A 19,908-nucleotide genomic window follows, 5' to 3' on the forward strand; every position below is an offset into this window, starting at 1 on the left:
TCCCAGAAAAAGTGAATCTAGTTTTTAATGATCTTACAGAATAAGGAGAATGAAGTCTAAGTTCATGATCCAAATGAGAAGGCAGTCGGGCTGGAGACCCTCCCCAGATCCACTGGGATTCTCAACGGCTTTGCAGCAGGAAGCAGCTAGACTCACCTGAGCCATTCAGCCATCCAGGGAACACAGGGCTTTAGATTAAAGTTGAACCCACAGTCAAATGCAAGTGCCTTTTGAAAAAGAGAAATACCGCCATGGCGGGCTTCAAGTTCTCTCTTAAGATAAAAATTAAAATAATAGTCAACACATAGTTGAAGATAACCAGACATCTCAGGACACTACTGAAGGAGTTGAGCAGCAGGCACAACAGACCGAACCTGACACCCTCTTCTCTTCAGATACAGTCCACAGGAAGGCAGATAACACTCTTCTCCAGAACATTTGCAGTGTTGCTGTGCCTTGGTTCCCCTTGCCTCTCAGCATGTTTTCTGCCTGCTCTCTGGTAAAGTCCATGGCACAGTGTTTTGGGTGACCCTCAGCCCCCTGCTTCCTCCCCTCCCTGCCTCATTCCCTCTGCTTCCTTTCTTACGTGGCCGTGCACCGAGCCTGCTCTGTCTCTCCCCCATGACCTCAGCATCCCCTCAGCATTAAATGTCACCTGCAAACTGAGGATGCTCTGATTTATGTCCCCAGCCCGGGCTCGTCCTTGGAGTTCTTTCCGGATCGTCCCTTGCACCTGCCTGCGATGTCTATGTGGGAATGCTACGTCTCAGGAGCGTGCCAGGCACAACCCGCCCACCCATATGCTCGCTCCCACCTCACCCTCTGCTTCTCTGATTCCCTCCTTGCTAAATGCTGCCACTGTCCACTGTGAAGCCACAACCCCGGATCCCTGGTTGGAACAGAAGTGGGAGGCAGAGTTAGGCCTGGTGGTCAGGTGGAAGAATGTTCAGGAGGGAAAGGGAGGGCTCCCGTCAAGTAGAGATCCCAGTCTTCCGACTCAGACCGCTGGACACACATTGTGGCCATTCACTGAGGTGACTTGGGCTTGCTTAGGCTTAGCAGAGGCACCTACGTGAGGTGGACATGGATCTCACACTTCAATTTCAGAGTCAGGACCAAGAACACTAAGGTTGACAACCATCATGGTGTTGAGGGTAACGGAAGCCACTGCATGGACAGGCCTGCCCAGCAATGAGTGATGTATTTCACTGGGCACTGAAGAAACTATGGCTGCAAAGGAGAGCCAGAGGCATCATGGGAGAGGTGAAGGGTGACAGCTGTTCAGTAAGGTTCTAAATACCACTGAGGATGAGGAACGTAAAGACTGAGGACAGTTGTCGGACTGGGTGACGTGGCGGTCTTTGATGACCTCAGCATGTTGAGAGTGAGCACCTGGTCGCATTGGGCTGAAAAGTACAAGGGATATGAGGCGAGGAGATAGGGGTCTCGTCAACCTGCTGAGTTCTCTAGCCAAGGGAAGAAGGTGGCACAGGCAGATGTGTGCTTAGTTATTGTCAACTAGAAGTTTCTGGGGCATTTTCAATGCCGATGTCCAGCAGGGGGCTTGCCGGGAGATGGAAGGAAAAGATGTTTCTTTGGATTTCTGGTCTGGTCCAAGGTAAAGGGACCCCTTCTAGTGATGATCCCAGGGTAGCTCAAGACATCATGGAGGCAGATGGTGTACGTGTGAGACCTAGTCAAAGTGACCCTGAGGAGACTCGGTTTCAGATAACCCAGGCATCAACCATAGCCGTTACTTTTCTCATAGCTGTGACCAAATACCCGATGCAAAGCAACTTAGGGGAGGATAGGTCTATTTCGGCTCTGAGTTTGGGGAGACACAGTCCATCATGGCGGAGAAGGCTTTGAGGTGTTGACTCTGTGGGGTAGCTCCTTGATCTCTTCTCTGAGGAAGAGACAAGAGAATGCCTGTGCTCATCCATCTTTCCTTTCCTCCTTTTTAATTCTGTCTGGGACCCCACAATACCGAAAATAGTGTCACTCGAATTGGGCATTCCTTCCTCAATGCATCATCTCTGGCCCCTCCTTCACAGGTATGTCTCCAGGTGATTCTAAAGCCTAGGGCAGCTGACAGTAACGACGCCATCACATACGTCAAGCCGGATGTGACACAGATCCATTGGTCCAATCATGAGGGCAAGCGGACCATCTATTACAGATCCCACAGGGTCCCATCTCTTCAAATCTTATACTAGGGGGCCGGGAAGTTGGTGCGGTGGATGGAGGTGCACACAGTCAAGCCTGACAATATGGGTTTGATCCCTGGAATCTGTACTGTGGGAGGAGAGAGCCGATTCTCTCAAGTTGTCCTTAGACTCACATGTACACTATGGCATGAATGCACACGTGAGCATGTGCGCGTGCACACACACACACACACACAATGAATAAACACAATGTAAAGAAATTTAGAGGGCTTTGTGCTGGGGTCAGGGTTTCACTGTGTGTTCCTGGATGGACCCACCATCTTCACAGGTAGCAACAGGGAAAAAAGAACCCTGTAACATGATTAATAAAAACCCAGAGACAGATATTGGGGTTTAACTGAAAGTCTAAAAAGCAAAACATCCAGTCACTGGCTTTTACCTCTACCTCAGTCTGAAATGGCGATCCTTCCTCCAGGAATCTTCAGAATGAGATTGTGCCTGAGAGCTGTCTCCTCCTGTCTTATATTCCTCTCTAGGGCTGGGATGAAAGGCATACACCTCTACTGTCCGGTTTCTATGGCAAACTAGTGTGGCTACTGGGATTAAAGATGTGTGTCACCAATGCCTGGTCTTTGAGGCTGACCAGTAGGGTTGTTTTACTCTCTGATCTTCAGTTTATTTACTAAAGTACAAATGAAATGTCACTACAGACCCTAAAGTGTCTGGCTTGTTTCTTGGAAGCCTCAATTCAGGAAGGGGAGGGCTCTGTTGTAAAACCAGGAGCAGGTGAAGAAGAGGGCAGACAGGCCCGGGCAGACAGGCCACAGGTGGGCAGGTGTTACCTGTAAGGTGCAGTCATGTTGCCAGATGGTAGGTGGGGGCTCACAGGGGGCTCCTGCAGGAGCTCAGAACTGGAGGTGAACCCCTTCCCAGCAGCCGATACTCTCCCCTCTCACCCTCAGACTCCGATCCCCTCTCACCTGTGGAAAATAATAATCATGGCTCACCTGGTTCCAGCACTTGATTTTCCAGAGAATTACTTTCATATTCACCATATACCCAAGCTTCAAGAGAAAAAAATCTCAGAGGATTTATTTTCCCCATTTTACATAGAAGAGCCCTGAAGCTCAGAGAGGGGAAGTGAGTTTCCTTAAGTCACACAGTTGGCAGGAGCAAAGTTGGCAACCCAGCCTGGTCCTGGTGTGACTCCCACATGGATCCCACCAGCCCCGCTCCTGGCTTCTCTGCAGCAATGAGCAGATTTGAGGGCTCCCCAAGCATCTCAGGCAGTCCTTACAACAGAGACCTGTGTGTGAGTTGGCTCGCTACCAACAGCATCCTCCGGAGAAGGCTACCAAAAACCCTGCCTGCCATCCACAGCTTTAAACGCAGGAAGGAAAGGATTAAGCCTTGAACGGAGTGCCAGGCTCGGCTTGCTTTCCTGTTCCAGCCTGAGCAGGGAGATTAGAGGAGAAGAATGCTTATCTGCCAGCTCCATCGCTCGTCAGGAGAAGAAACGGAGGAACACCCCTCAGGTCTGGTGCTAACGTTTTCCATTTGTCACTCCAGATGGGACCTGGCTCATAGTCTGGAGGGCGACTGGGCCAAACTGGACTTCAACCTGCAGCAATGACACCTGGTGGTAGCTCCCCACCCACCCCCATGCCCGTTGCTTGTCTATCTGGGACACATGTAGGTCAGTGAGAGGGTTCCCGGTTCTGTGATGAAACCAAGGTGCTCGGTCTAGCCCCCTTTCCCTGCCTCAGTCTTCCCTGAGCTGATACATCCTCCCCAAGAGTTTACTCAAGCTATTTCCTCTGCCCGTGATTCCCTTCCCAAGGCTCTCGGCTGAGCTCGGACATAATCTTCCACGACAGTTCAAATGTCACCTCATGCTGAAGCCTACAAGAACTTGTATGTAGGCATGCTGGATGGAGCTGATGTCTAGGTTAGGCTCCATTTGAGAGACGGACTGGATCCTGGCGCTGCCCTCCAGAGGTCTAGGGCTGCAGCAGAATATGAAACTATAAGCCGAGAAGTCCCCAAGAGTGTGGACAGGAGGAGAGTACTTAACTCAGACCAGGCTGCAGGGGAAAAGTGTTATGCCATGTCCCCTGGTGTGGCGTCCATTCTGCTTCCCCCTGGCATGTGGTGCAGAGTGGCATGGACCGTGGAGCCCCAGGTAGAAGTGTGGCTGGGACATCAGACTGTTGTGATCTTGGCTAAGTCATTTGACCCCTCTGGGCTTCATATCCACCGCAACAGGAGCAGAAACCGCCTCAGGGTACTGTGTGAGAATTAAGTGGCTTATCATGTAAGATGCTCAGAGCAATAGTGTCAAGCCAACGGATGACAGGCTTCGGAGGTTTGCCTTGGCAGATCCGAGCCCATTGTCACCTCACCCTGAGCCTCTCTATCAGGAAAGTGAGAGCAGAGATAGGCTTCCAAGTCTGATGTTCCAGGGTTCAGTGAAAAGGAGGGGGTGATGAGGGGCAGGGAAAGTGAGGCAAGAGGGAAGAACCCACCCCATCCCCCAAGCCGAGTGGAGAAGACCGGGAGTGAACACAGTCTATCCAGAAGGCAGAGGGCTTCGAACGCTGACAGGGTGTCAGCAAGGGACAGCTGAGCCTGGTCTATCATTAGGTCGCTGCGCTAATCAGTAGAGAAAATGCTCTCACTGCCAAGGGAGTGATCTGGTCGCTGGAGGAATGTGAGCAGGGGCTGAGAGCGAAAGTGGCTGTCCTGGCCCGAGACTGCAGTAACCGATTCTGGAAAGAGACAGGTGCCCTGGTGCAGCAACTGCAGCCCTGAGCCAGCAGCTTTTCTAAGCTGACCTCACAGTCCAACCCCCAGGTGTTCAGAAATGTCCTGGGGACAAGGGCAGCTCCTGTGCCAATGGTGAACAGGAAGGTAGGGCACGCTGGCTGGCGATTGTGTCTCTGCCTTAGCAATGGGGAAGACTGGGTAAGCGGACAGAAGTACTCACTGTGGCTAGCGTTGTTATCCCAACGCTAAGTTTCTAGAAGCCCACACTGCTGGCCTTTCCTCTCCCTGCTGAGGAGGCGGGTGGCCGAGCTGAAGCCTGGGGCTGAGGAGGCTCCAGCCTGCAGCCTCCCCAAGGAGCCTGCCATGGTTACCAGCTGCCGGCAAGGACAGGCTATAAATCCTGAGCAGGCTGGGGGGGGGGGAGCCACGTGGGGGGCGGGAAGGGGGGCAGCTAAGTGGAATTGAATCTTGTTTAAGGAGGAGACCCACGCCTCCCCGGGCCTGTAATTTACTGCGAGGTTGACAAGATGAAAGCCGAATGTTCAGTGGCATAATCGCCGGGACCTCGGGGAGCTGCGGGAGATGAGCTGCGAGGCCAGTGGTGGCGGCCTGGCTTTGAGAGAGATCTGGGGCGCTGATCCCGCTGTGAGCTCACCAGGCGGTAGGCCTGGGGCTCCCTCCTCTGCTGCTGGCAGGGTCTGGCTGGCTAAGCCCCGGCTCAGGCTGCATCCTGCCTGCTGTCATCTCTAGAGTTGAGGTCAGGTCCTGGGTTTGTGGAAGATTTGATTCAGTGGAATGCACCACCCAGCAAGCCTGTGACTCACCGCTGCAGACAGTGGGTACGGAGGGCTTTGATGAGGAAATGCCACAGCCACAATGAGCAGCTGACCCCAGGCCGTTCTTGGGGTGGGCAATCCAGCGGCGTCTGGCAGATTCAGAAGCCAGGCCTGGCCTGGCATCACACCCCAGAGGCCACTATGGGACCTACTGTTATCTACTGGCATACAGAGCTCAGCCTTCGGGCCCCTTTCCAGGCAGCGAACCCCCACCTTCTGTCACTGGAATGGTGTGAGCGTGCGTGCGTGCGTGCGTGTGTATGTGGTGGATAGGACTGTGGAAACTCCTTTTACAGATGGGAGCATTTTGTCTCACAGTGGAAGGAGATAGGGAGGTAGTCACAGAAGCCAGGTTTGTGACTGCCAGCTTCCTCATTTAGCTCTGCCACTTTGCAGAAGGGAAGACTGGCCTGGAGGGTTAGGGGTGCACTCCAGGCTGGAGCAGAGTGAAGGTACAGAGAAAGTGAGCTGGCGAGCTAAATTCTTGCTCAGGAGCTGGGCCCACACTGGAGTAGTGGGCATAGTCCTTTGTCCCATGCCTCAGTAACTAGAGACCAATTGTGTGCCAGTTCCCAAAACGATGATAGTAAATTAGACATAGTGACTCTTGCCTATGGTTCCAGTACTTGGAAGGCAGAAACAGGAGGATCAGAAGTTGAGGGTCATTTTTTTCTATACAGTGAGTCTGAGGAAGGCCTTGTCTGTAGAGATACCAACCCAAATAATAAATAAGAAAGGGTTGAGGAGATGGCTTAGCAGCACGTCCCATGCAGCTGAGGTCTTGCTTTGTATCCCCAGCAGTCGCAGGAAAGGTCAGGCACAGTGGTGTGTGTCTGTAACCCCAGTACTGAGAAAGCAGAGATGGGAGAGTCTCTGGGACTTAGTGGCCAAGTGGTCTAGTCGAGTCACAGTCTCCAAAGAGTTAAGGTGCTGGAGCAATGACTGCTCTTGCAGAGGACCCAGGTTGAGTCCCTAGCACCCACATGGCAGCTGACAACTGTCTGTAACCCCGGCTCTAAGAGATCCAATGCTCTCTTCTGTCCTCTGCAGGTGCCGTGTACTGCGAACAGACATGTGTTTGAGCAAAGTAGCCATACACATAAAAGGAAAGAAAAAAGCACAGAGTAGAAAAGGCAGTTGAGGATGACACTGGGCATCAACCTCTGGCCTCTACATGCACTTGAGTGTGTATACACACACAGACACGCATATTCACCCCCATGCATACACCCTTATATGTATACACATAAACAGGCACATACAAAAGTAAATTAGTTAATAAAATAGCAAACACTTGCCCTGGTTATAGGAGTAAACTGGAGCATATACCCTTGGTTCATCACACATGCAGTGGGTGCTTGATGCCCAATTCCCTGCCCAGGACTGGCAGCTCTGTGCCAAGAGCTGCTACACAACCTTCCTAGAGCAGCCAAGCTGTGTGACCAGACTTCCTCCTTCAGGTCCTGGCTTCCCTGCTTCCTGGCTAGCTGTCACCCTAGTCAAGTGACTCCATCTCTCTGTGCCCCAGTTTCTAGAGGTGACCATCAACTCCCTGGTGACTTGGATAGCCCTGGAAGCCCTGCAGAGGGCTCATCACAGTAGGCAGAAAGTACACACTTTTACTTTCAATTCCTCTAACATTAACGTCCCTAGCCTGTGGAAAGTTCTGGAAATACTCCGTGCCCTTTAATATTGTGATCGTGACCATCACTTATCAGATGCTCCATGGCTGGGTCGGGGGGCTGGATTCTGAATAAGCTCCCGATATGTGGCCACCGTGGTCCTCAGATAAACCCTGGGAACCAGTTACGACCTTCTATTGTGAAAAAGTCCAGAGAAGACAGAAAATGGCCCAAGGTCATTCAGCATGGTGGTATCAGAGCCAGGCTCCAGTCCCATCTACCCCACCTTCCTGCCCAAGCTTTCTCCTGTACCGCAAAGGCACAGATGCCTTAATGTCATCTGCTTGGGTTGCAATAAAAATTAACTGCCCTGAATACGAGCCTCATCCTGCAGCCTCTGAGCCCAGAGAGGCTGACAGGAATGTGTCACACGAGCCCGTGGGGTGGTGTCCAGGTGCTCCCTCCAAGCCTCCAAGGACCCTGCCATCTACAGCTCTCCTTTGCCTTGGTTTGGTGAGACCACACGCAAGGTCTATGGTGGCCGGTGGTTGAGACCTTGAATGGCAGAGCTGAGACAAGGGCTACGTTCCTGTCCCCACACCCAACTCCCTTCTGAATTTGGCTACAGAGTCCCTCAGCCCCCCAGTTCTCTTCCAGTCTGGGAGGTAGGTTTACCGTGGGGCGGAACTTCTTGGACGGGGACCTCCCTTTGTCCTAGGGAGCCTGCTTTGATTGTAGCTACCGACTTCAGCAGCTACGGAAAGGAGAGAGCACCCAGCAAGAGGTGTCAGGACTCTAATAAGGGAGCTGGGACCAAGTGTGTGCTACCTTGGAGGTAGCAGACAGAACACCAGGGCACAGATAGCCAAGGGGGTATGAGAGGGAAAGGAAAAAAAGGGAAGCAATAGACAAGTGAGAAGGAGGAGATGGGAAAGAAGAGGCATACAGCAGAGGGGTGGAGCAGGAAGAAGAGCCAAGGCAGCTGTGCAGCCGGGCACAGTACCGCAGTAAGAAAACCCACATCGGAGCGAAGGGGACTCTCCTGATGCGGTATAGAGGGAAAGACCCAAAGAAGTGCATACAGTAGGAGCTCAAAAGAAATCAAGACAGCAAAATAGCCAACTGTGCAGGAATGCTCAGCGAAGTGGCCCCAGACAAGCAAAGGCAGGGCAGGGGGAACCTGTTGCTGGGTCTCAGAGGACAGAAAGCGGACTTCTGGGGGAGGGGGTGACTTCCAGAGTTTTGATCGAAGGGTGGATCCATTTTTCCATTTTGTAATTATTAGTTACAGCATGTGTTAATGATTTGTGCCATTTTCAGCATCGAGACTGAAATTCAATTTTAACCGATTATGGAAAGTCCAGAAGGCGGGGGCGGGGGAGGGGAGAAGGGAGATGGTGATCCACTGTGGGGGGGACAGCCTTCTGGGGCTTTGCTCCGCTGGCATCTCAGCGGGTTCCTGCCCCCCATCCAGCCACGTTTGTAAAATGGAATAAATATTGACACGGCCAGGATGGTATTCAATTTGTCCTGATCACTGGGCTGCGGTGAGATCTGACAGGGCGCGGTGTAAAACAGCAGCCGGGATGTAATTTCTACTGTCAACATGATGTACAGCGAGGCTGTGCCTGCAGCTGCATGGGGCAGGGTGGGGGCGGGGCATGAGGCAGGTAGAACCCCAACACCTGGGACGGAGGGTGAACATGCTGGCCCCCGCAGGGAAGCAGCAGTCAGCCGCAGCAATCAGCCGTGGGAAGCACTTGTGTGAGCATGCCTGTGTACAGCTACATACCCACGGAGCTCCCAGCTGACGTGGGAAGTCAGATCCTGAGTATGGACACAGGCTTGAGTAAGTCACGGTGAGAGAAGACCATGGCCCAAAGTCAAGTGTGTCCTTCCCAGCAGCCACTGCAGCCCCCTTGCTCATCACCTTCCCACACCACAACTTAAGGAAATTCCAGATCTACCGCTAATTAGCTGTGTGACCTTGGGCAAGTCCTCAGCCTCTCTGAGCCACTGGCCTTCCTTTCTGTAATAGAAGTTTGAAGGACGGTTTTTCGGAGAACACAATGAGAAGGTTGATGTGGAGTGCCCTGCACTTAGCTGTCACCTCTGATTCTTAGCTAATTGGAAACTCCTGGCATGAAGGAGAGACCCCGTGAGTGTGGATCAGCATAGTCTGCACTGACGCATGTCGCCGGCCTGCTTGTCTTCCTTTTCTGTGGCCGTGACCTGCAGAGTTTGTTTCCCCAGAGGATCGGGGTCCTGGTTCCCACAGCCTCCTTCCCAGAGTAAAGGGAGGCCATGAGGAGGAGGGCGACAACTGAGTTTATGGGGTTACATGAGGAACAGAGAAGGTGCGGCTTGGGAAGCACTGAATGTGCCTGGTTCTTAGTAGCTGATCGATAAACATCAGCGAAAACAGAAAAATAAAACCGGGAAGCCGTCCTCCGCTGCCTCCTCCCACCTCCCCTCTGGTCAATCCATCATGGAGTTGGCTCTGTTCTGCTTCCTAAATATTTCAGAGCTGTCAGTTTCTCTCACCCCACAGCGGCTGCCTGGTCGGAACCACCACCGCTGTCTTCCCCAGACACCACTTCTGTCTTCTTCCTCAAGCCACAGACAGAGCCACCTCCTTAAACACAAATTCACTCCCATCCTTCTACTCAGGACCTTCCCCATCTTCCAGCTCTCCAGCCCAGATCCCAGGCCCTGGATCCCCTCTACACTGTGGCTAGTTAATTCTTCTTAGAAACAGGGTCTCTTGTAGCCCAGGTTAGCACCAACTCACTAAGTAACTGAGGATGACCTTGGACTCCCCAGGATTCCACATGCTAGGATTATAGGTGCGCGTCACCTCATCAAACTAGGCTAGTTAATTTTTATTGCAACCTGGGCATGACTTTTCAGCCCATGCCTTGGTCTGGAAAGTTCTTTAGACTATCCCTGAGCGCATCTCATGGGCCCCAGTTTTGCCTCCAAGTTCTTTCCAGGGGACCCTTCTCTAGCCAGCCCCCCACCCATGGTGAGGTTGTGTCCCTTGTACATATGTGGGGGGGGGCTGTGTTTTATCTTTACAGAGGTTAAACCGATTGAAAATCATATATACATATATATATATATATATGTGTGTGTGTGTGTGTGTGTGTGTCTGTCTGTGGAATCATGTACACGCATGTACACACGCAGGGTGGGAGGCAGTTGTGGGACCCAGACTGAGCTTATTGGGCTCTCAGCCTCCAGTAGGGGTCTGGCATGTAGTAGCAAGTCAGTTAAATATTTCATGAGGCCATAAATGGCAGAGGCAGAGGGAAAGGTAACTGCAGCCTTGCGGTCTGGGGAAAGAAGTTGAGCTGCGACAACCCCGCTTTTCCTGTCCTTCTTACCCTGGACCATGCAGCCAAGCAGCCGTGCCACCTTCCTCAAGCCCCCGTATGTCCAGAGCCCCACAATGAAGTGGGAATTAGGGGTAGAGGTAGTCCCTGAAGTCCCCACAGCCAGCAAACTGGCACTGAAACCCAGATGAAGCCAGTTCCTGAGCCTTGGGCTCAGGAGGCTGTGAACTCCCTAGGCTAGGAGGAGACAGAGGGATTGGATGAGGGACAGTCCCTCCAGCCCTAGACATACCCTTCGGTCTGGCCCAGGCCTAAGGAAAGAGCAAAGGCTCCTGAGGCATGAGCATCTTAAACAACAATGTCGTTAGTTGTTGTTGGTCAGTGCATCCTGCTGCATGACAAAACACTTTGGCAGGTCGGAACACTGTAGCAGGTCAGGTCGGAACACTGTAGCAGGTCAGGTTGGAACACTGCAGCAGGTCAGGTCAGAACACTGCAGCAGGTCAGGTCGGAACACTGCAGCAGGTCAGGTCGGAACACTGCAGCAGGTCGGAACACTGTGGCAGGTCAGGTCGGAACACTATGGCAGGTCAGGTCGAAACACTGTGGCAGGTTGGAACCTGCAGCAGGTCAGGTCGGAACACTGCAGCAGGTCAGGTCGGAACACTGCAACAGGTCGGAACACTGTGGCAGGTCGGAACACTGCAGCAGGTCAGGTCGGAACACTGTGGCAGGTCAGGTTGGAACACTGCAGCAAGTTGGAACACTGTGGCAGGTCGGAACACTGTGGCAGGTCAGGTTGGAACACTGCAGCAAGTTGGAACACTGCAGCAGGTCGGAACACTGCGGCAGGTCTGGTCTCAGGAGCAAAGTTTGATTTGAACTCACGGTCTCAGAGGCTTTCGGCCATGGTGGTCTGGTCAGAGTATTGTGGCAGGGAATGGGTGGTGAACCAAAGGTGCTCACTATGTAGTAGGCAGGAAACAGAGCGAGGGAGACAGAAGGAAAGTGTGTCCCATAGCAAGCTTTCTCAAATGTAGTCAGAATTTCCTTTGTGGGACCACCAGCTCCCTAATAATGACACAGAGAGTTGCTATTAATTGTGGAATCTTAGCCTTAGCTTAGGCTTTTCCCCAGCTATCTCTTATAACTAATTAACCTGTTTTTAATAATCTACTTTCTACCTCATGGCTCAGTTACCTCTTCTCTGTACTGTATGTCCGACTTGCTCTGGCATCTCTGAGCACTTAGATGCCTTCCCCTCTTCCTCTCTCTTCCCCGGAAATTCTGCCTATCCTCTCCTACCTAGCTATGGGCCATACAGATCTTTCTTAAACCAAACAGAAGGTGCCTTAGGCGGAGACACAGCTTCACAGTGTACACAATATTCTGCACCAATGTTCTTCAAAGACATGCCCCAGTGACCTCCCTTCTCCCCAGAGCCCACTGAGTTAGTCTAGCGATGGGTGGTCACTAATGAGGTCACAGCACTCATGACCAATCATCCCCCAAGGCTCCACCTCTGGCCACCTCCTCACTGGGGTCGGAGCCTTCCACACAAGAGCAGGGATTTCAGATCCAGAGCACAGCCAGCGTATCTACGTCTGGAGATGGGCACCGGGCAGGACACCTGGCAGCGATAGTGTGTAGAGAATGTAGGTTTGGGTCCTGAGGGGGTGGCCACATGTGTAGTGCCAACATATCAGAGTTCAAATCTAGGCTCCAAAACAGGTCAGGGTATGACCCGAGCAAGTCACACAACTGCTTTGTGCCTCAGTTACCTTACCTGAAAAAGCAGTGGCCACCTCCAAAGGCTGGAGGTAAGCAGGCAATGCCTGTGACCTACGTGGGGACAGAAGAACCCAGTTTGACTCCACAGAAAGAGGTCCCGGGGTGTGCTCAGCTTAGATGAGGTGTCTGAGATCCTGGGCAACCTTTGCAATTGGGAGGGTGTGTTATGTCGGAGGGTGAAGGATCCCACCTGATCCCACCTCCCTCTCTCCCAGCTTTCCTCACTGAGTACATCTGGCTTCCAAACTGAAAAGTCCTGGAAGATCTGATCTCACACCAGCACCACGCCAGTGCCGTGCCAGCACCGCAGCAGCACCACGTTAGAACCACGCCATCACCACACCAGCACCAGTGCTGGGGATGTGACCCTACTCTGGCAACACATGTGTTTAGCACTGCCCAAGCTCATGCTCTATGTATAGCAAGCTTACTGAGGGCTGCACCAGCTGGCTTCTTGTTTACCACACTACATTGCCTTCTACCTGGGGTTCTGAGCAGGGAGCGGGCACAGGGTGGTTGGCCCAGCACCCTCCATGCTCACTGCTCCTGCCGAGGGCACTGAGACCCATTCTCCCCAGAAGAGAGAACTAAGCTGGTGGAGATAACGTCCCCCAGGGAGCAGGCTGCAGCTGGCTACAATGTGCCCCAGATCCAGGATCCAGCAGGCATTGTGCCCTTGGGACTTGGATAAGGCAGACAGGTGCCAGCCTGCCAGGCAAAGTGCCCACTGGCAGCCCTGGGAGCCAGGAGGGCATGGAGAGAGGACACGAGCGAGCCTGCAGTGCCAGGTGGAAGGAGCAAGGGAATGCATGAATGACCATTCCTCCCCTGCATCTCCTTGCCCCAAACACCCGTCCCTCGCTAGGGCTCAGGAATCTGTCTTCCACTGTGTCAAGCAGATTACCACTCCACTCTCCTTGGCACAGGACCCCAACATCAGTCACATGTGGGCCTGGCTAGCAATTGTTCACAAAATGTATGAGCAAATTAATAAATAAGGGGTACAAACAAGCTCTCTGAGCCCCTTTCCCAGCCAGGATACTTGGTATGTAACAGGAGTCCAAGGGAACCCAACAAGTGACCAGAAACAGGTATTGCTGGCCCTCTAGCATTGCCACTCAACACCAGTTCTCTCCAGCACAGTCTTCTGCATCTGACCTTGTCCTCCTAAGGCCAGCAGAGCCACCCCCAGTTCCAGATAAGAACAGTGAGGTTCAGAGAAACAACCAGGTACCCAGGTCTCTCATAGTCCAGCAGCAGCCAGATGTCAGGCCCCAACCTGGCCATGTGGCCTCAGGGGTGCTAAGGGTTTGATTCTACCCCTCTGTCTTGGGCTTGGAGATGACCCGGAGTCTGGAGAAGCAGTCTGGTATAATAAGCCCCAGGCCATGCCATGAAGTCTCTTCCACTTTGTCCTGCTGGGATGTCACTGTGCCCAGTTCTCTCCTGGCTCCTGGAAGAATAATCGACTGGGAGACAAACATCAGTCAGGAAAAGCCCTTGTCTATCACTAGGGAGACAGCCAGATGACAGAGGAGAGCTGGCACCCTCGCCTTGGCAGTGGCAGTGCCAGGGTACCAAGAAACCCAGACAGGACGTGCCGGCTTCTGCTGCAGAACGCAAGTGGACAGAAATAGCAAGGCAACAGCGGTTATGCCCAGAGTACAACAGAGCTAGGACAGCCGAGTCAGGGCTCCTTTGCGGTGGGAAAGGTCACCTTCTCCCGGGCAGTGGCCGACTCTGGAGCAAGCCTCTCCTGAGTGCGGCCCAAGCCGCGTACTTCACTCTGGAAATGGCTATGATCTTTGATGCTTAGAAGCTTGTCCTCACAGTGGACAGCAAGCCTACGATAGAGACTCAGCTAGGCAGATATAAGGGAGTTCTGGGGAAAGCAGAGCAAGAATCTAGAGGAAATGGGCACTAAGCCCGGATCCCAAACCAGGGCAGGTTAATGCAGTGGTTTCACCTTTTCTTAGTAGAACTTTCCATCTTGGAATGGCACTCCCTGTCATCCCAAAATGGCTGCTGTTGCTCCAGTCATTGCTGCTCACACACTCAGGAAACAAAGCTTTCACCGTAAGGCATCCCCTTTTACTGGGAGTAGAAATGTTTTCCAAGAGGCTTCCCAGAAGATAACCCTTTATATTGTATTGAGCAGAATTGTGTTATGGGACACTCTGTAAACCAATTACTGGTGGGGAGGAGGAGAGGAGCTCTCGCTGGTGTACACTAGTCTCTGCTCCCGGAGCGGAAGCTGAGCACACAAGGCCCCAGGAAGAATGGATGTTGAAATGAAACACACAAGAGAGGACAGAGGTCAAGCCAGCGCTTCCCAGTCAGCTGCAGCTTTTCACTCCTTGTCATTCTTTTTAGTTGCCACGACATCCAGCCAGGCTGCCATGTCCACGGCCCCTCATCCTGTCCTCAGGATCCTCTGCTCAGTCTCTTTCTGTGACTTCCTGCCTCCCCTCCCATCCATGCCTGAATCCTCTGCTCCTGCAGCCTGCTCTCCATGCTTTGTTGTAGATGCTTTTTGTTTCTTTTACATGCTCTCTGCTAGTCATTCCGGGGAATGTGCATCTAATCCACAGAGCTTGGCTCGCAGTCAGCATTCAGTGTGTATTGCTGAAGAGATAAATGGGAAGCGGTACATTTCCCAGTGCAAGGAAAGAGCTGGGAGAGTGCTCTAGCACCCAGATGGAGGCTTCTTAAGGAAAGGAGTGCGCCTTTATGTCACCAGCATTCCAGGAATCTGGAGCTCCCTGTCTGGCTTGTTAGGGGGTTCTTAGAGGGTTTGGGGAAGGATGGACAGATGGATGATTAATGTATAGATGGATGGATGGATGGGTGAGTGGGTGGATGGATGAATGGATGTTTTGGGTGAGTGGGTGTGTGGATGGCTGGGTGCATGGATGAGTGGATGGATGAGTGGGTGGATGGGTGGGTGGGTGGATAGATGGATGGATAGATGGATGGATGGATGGATGGATGGATGGATGGATGGATGGATGGATGGATGGATGGGGGGGTGGATGAGTGAGTGGGTGGATGAGTGGATGGATGGATGGATGGGTGGATGGATGGACAGCTCTTCCCTTTGGACTGTGTTTTCCCTATGGCATCTCAGAGGCAGACTACAATCCCACCCAGTGTCCTTTGCTGGTCCGTCCTCTCTGGCTGCACTGCCTACTCCTTCACCTTCCTACCATCTCACCTGAATTCCTTGTCCGAATCTCAAGCTCGCCCTAGAATTTGAGCCCTCAGCTCTGCTCACCTGACCTGGGGGGCAGCAGAGCCCTGCTTTCCATAGGCCACCAGCTGTCCAACCAACACGCTGACATACTGCATCCAAACGCAACCATGACACGGCAACACGGACCTCCCCCCTTCCTCACGCCCTCTCTTCCCACAGTGTCTTCAGCTCCACCAGAGGAAACCTCACTGTGCCTTGGTCAAGCCACACGCACCCCCTTCCAGACCCATCGATGCTCCCACAGTCAAGTACTTCCCAGCACCTGCTTACATGCTCCTGGTTGCCATGACTGCATATGTACACATGTGTGTGTCTGTGTCGGTGTGTGCTCACCATACGCCTATGCTCAAACCTACCTAGGGTCCCATCTCATAGTAAAAACTCGGGAGAACCTACAGTTTGACACCCCTCCGTCCGTACTCTCTGTCCCCACCTGCTGCCCATGTCACCACCCCAGCTCCCTCTGTTCTCTCCCTTCTGACATGATTGGTCTCCGGGTCCCTTGCTCTTGCCTCTCCGCCTCGGATCAGAATGCTCATTCTGGTTTTACGGCATCTCCTCTCTGCCCAAATAGATCTCTTTTCAAATAGCATCTTAATGGCAAGGCCTTCCCTAGCCGTTCTGTACCAATTATCATTTAAAATGATTGATAAGTTGATAGACGACAGATATGTAGATGGATAGATGATAGAGCATGCATAAATATTCCCCCGCCCCTGTTACCCTGTTACCCATCATCTAATACAATCCTCTGTTGCTATAACAGAATACTGGAGACTGAATAAGGTATAAGTAAAACAGGTAGCCAGGCACTGTGATGCACGCCTTTGATCCCAGCACTCAAGAGCCAGAGACAGGCTGATCTGTTAGAGGCCAGCCTGGTCCACATAGTGACCTCCTGGCTAATCAGAGCTACATAGTGAGACCATGTTTGTTTCAGAAGAAACAAACAAAAAACTCACAGCAGTTTGTTTCCATCCCTGGTCCTAGAGGTCCAAGGACATGATGAAGGTGTCGTGATGGCCCAAGCTGAAAGAACAAGTGAGAACAGGGCTTTTGGGGTCACTTCACTTCCACTTTCTCCTAAGGGACTGATTCCAGTCTCTGTTTTATTCATAAGGACCCAAGCCCTAAGGCCCCACATCCCAACACCGCCACAGTGGCTCTCAAAACCAAAGCCAAGCTGTGTCAGACACGTCCATTGCTCACGCCTGTGTCTTCTCTGCACAAAGCACGGTGTCCCTTTATTTGTGCTGAGCCTAGATGAGTGACTAGCAGAGCCTCGTGACCTTTGTGACGTGACAGGCCAGGCTGATGGCAAAGTAAGGTAGGTGAGGCAAGACCAGCGTCAGTTGAGCCTGGCCAGGACTCAGTTTCTTAACCCCACTTGGGATTAAAGAGCTCCATGGAGGAAGCTGAACCCCATGGCCAGGGGAAGGCCACCAACATGCCCAGAGGCTCACACGGAGTCAAAGGAGAGTTGGAGGGAGCCCGGGAGCTCCACTGCTGTCCTCCTGGTCAGACAAAATGCCAGGGCAGGGTCCTGTGGTTGGTGCCCTCGGGCAAAGCTGACACAGGAGAGGAGGGAGGTGTCTGGCGGCTGCAGCCCTGGCAGGCTGTGCTGAGCGCGAGGAGCTGGCTGGCAGCCAGGGAAGCTGGCCAGTTGCTGGAGGGAGAGCCTGGAGGCTGAGGTACAAAGGCCCAGGTCAGAGGAGGGGAGGGTGGAAGACAGGGTCCCCAGGGTGAGCGTATACAAAGGGCCAGCTTTGTCCTGCCACATGCACCCAGTGGGGGCTTCATCCCCCTAGAGGGGTACTTTTTCCCATCCCCTTGTACCAAGAAAAGTCCGAGTCCTGGATTCAAGTCTGTTCTGGCTGTGGTAGCCCGTGCAACTTTCAGGTAGTGCTTTGGAATTCAACTTGCCCACTCTCTGAAGTGGGAGTCTGAGTGCAGGCTTCTGCAGTCTTCCACCAAGCGCCCCCTCCCCAACCCCTATCCCACACGTACAAAACCGCCTAGTGTTTGGACTTCAGGTGAACCTCTGCTGGCTCCAGCCCCAGGCCCTTTGCATGTCCTGCTGCTCTGTCTGGCTTCCCCTCATCCTTCTAGACTAAGCGTCGGTCACTCCTCTGAGACGTCCCCCCACTCCTACCCATAATCCTCCACTCCCTCCAGCCTTTCTGCCTTGTTTTTTCCTTCTTTCCACCCCTACTCTTCATATTTGAAATGATGTTGCGGACGGGGTCCTTTATGCTCTGCTCCCCTCCCCGCAAACCTGAAGGTCAACTCCCCAAGGCCTGGACTCTGTTTATTGCTGTGTCCCCAGGGCCCCACTCGGGAGCTGGTATCGGGGAAATGCTGGTAAATATTTATGGAAAGAGTAAAGGAGCAGCCAGAAATGGTGTGTCTCTCTCCTAGTAACTGGTTCCATCCTGCTGCCTCACGCAGATGTTAAAAGTGTACTGAATGAGGGAGAGAATGAATGAATGAGAGTCTTTTCTGTCTCCTAGATGTGTTAGACAGTGCCGTTTGATGAATGAACCAGTGAGTGACTCCCAGGGTGCTGCTCCCCCTTATCGGAGGTATTATAAACAAAGAAATAAAACACGGAGGAGACAGACCCAGCGGCAGTCCAGAGCCTGCAAACACTGGGGGGGGGGTCCCCTGGCCCTCCCCACCAAGTGGCCTCAGACTCTCTGGAATCTCTGGCTCACACCCACCAAGTGGCCCCAATCTCTCTGGAATCTCTGGCCCTCCCCACCAAGTGGCCGCAGACTCTCTGGAATCTCCAACCTCCCCACCTTCATCACCCCGCACCCCTGCCCTCCACACACATTGCTGCAGCACCATACGGCCCTGCAACTGCCTGTTGGAGCCAAGGGAACAGTTCCCGAGGCAGGCTAGGCACATGCAGGGAACTCATAAGCTCCAGGAAATGAAAGCTTGGGGGGGCACCCCCTCCTCACCCATAACTCCAACCTCATTACGACCAGCCAGGCCATCATGCGAGGAAGAATCAGAGCCAGGTCCCCCAAGGCAAGAGTGTAGCAGGGACAGCGGGGACACCTGGGTGGTAGAAGTCATCCACAGGGCACGGAGTGGGGCGGGGACTGCGGAGAGAGCTGCTCGAAGAGGGGTCACAGGCCCAAACTTGGTTAAATCTGGGCAGGGCCTAGAGGGACAGAGGGGGCAGCATGTCACAGCCTGTGTCCCCTGTGTTCCTGTGCACTGGGGCTGTTCACCTCTGGCCATGGTCTTCAACCCTTCAACTCACCCTGGAGACCCCAGCACTCGGAGTCACATCTGTTACAGATGTGACACCCAGCTCCCAGGGTGTGGTACCCGGAGACTCCCCATTGCAGTTCTGTTCAAAGAAGGTGGCTCACATTTCCCATCCCAACCTTAGAGTGGTCCTTGTCTTCAGAAGGCCCCACCCCTGCCCGCTGCCACGCCCTCCACACTGTCACTATAACCCTCCTAAGCCAGCCTGTACTCAGAACACCACCCTTCCTTCCCAGCGGCTCAGGTGCCTCTTCCTCCAGGAAGTTGCCCTGATTGCTCTCCCTCCCAAACATTCGCACCCCTCAGTCTTCAGTCCGCCTTCTCCTAACACTGACCGCGTGCCCCTCATGCCATGGGATGGTCTTGTCTCCTGTCACACTGAACTATGGCTTATCTGCCTTGGTTCCAGGCAGCTAGGCTGGCTGAGCCTGGCTCCCTGCTGAGGTCAGTGGAAAGAAGTTTTTGAATGGAGCTGAACTGTGTACCTGAAATTCCTGGTGGAAGCGTGGCTGTCCCACAAACACCCACATTAGGCCATTATTCCTCATTATGGCTCCAGTAGGCGTGAGTGTCTCAGAGCCTTCCTTGCTGAGAGCAGAATCTGAGGGAAGGCGAGATGGATGGATCTATGGCCAGCCTATGTTGATGGGGGAGGGGGGAGATGGGAAGGCTGAGTGTGGGGGATAGGAAGGCTGAGGGGGGCGTGGAGGACCCAGTTCAGGAGGTGTGTCTACCCAGAGCCACCCTAGGTGCTGCAAACAAGGCCATCTAGGACTCTAGAGGTCCCTTCCCACAAGGGGTGCGAAAGAGGCAGCTGCCCGCAGGTATCCCCTGGGTCTTCTGCTGTGGGGAGAA

The 19,908-nt window shown here is 53.1% G+C and overlaps 1 protein-coding gene across 1 annotated transcript in view; it reads left to right on the top strand.

Annotated features, from left to right (window-relative positions):
- Cdh22 (cadherin 22) overlaps positions 1 to 19,908 on the top strand; it is a 123,571-nt gene that overhangs the window by 35,931 nt on the left and 67,732 nt on the right. The window lies entirely within an intron of this gene.

This window comes from Chionomys nivalis, chromosome 9 (assembly GCF_950005125.1).
Source record: "Chionomys nivalis chromosome 9, mChiNiv1.1, whole genome shotgun sequence".
Lineage (NCBI taxonomy): Eukaryota > Metazoa > Chordata > Mammalia > Rodentia > Cricetidae > Chionomys > Chionomys nivalis.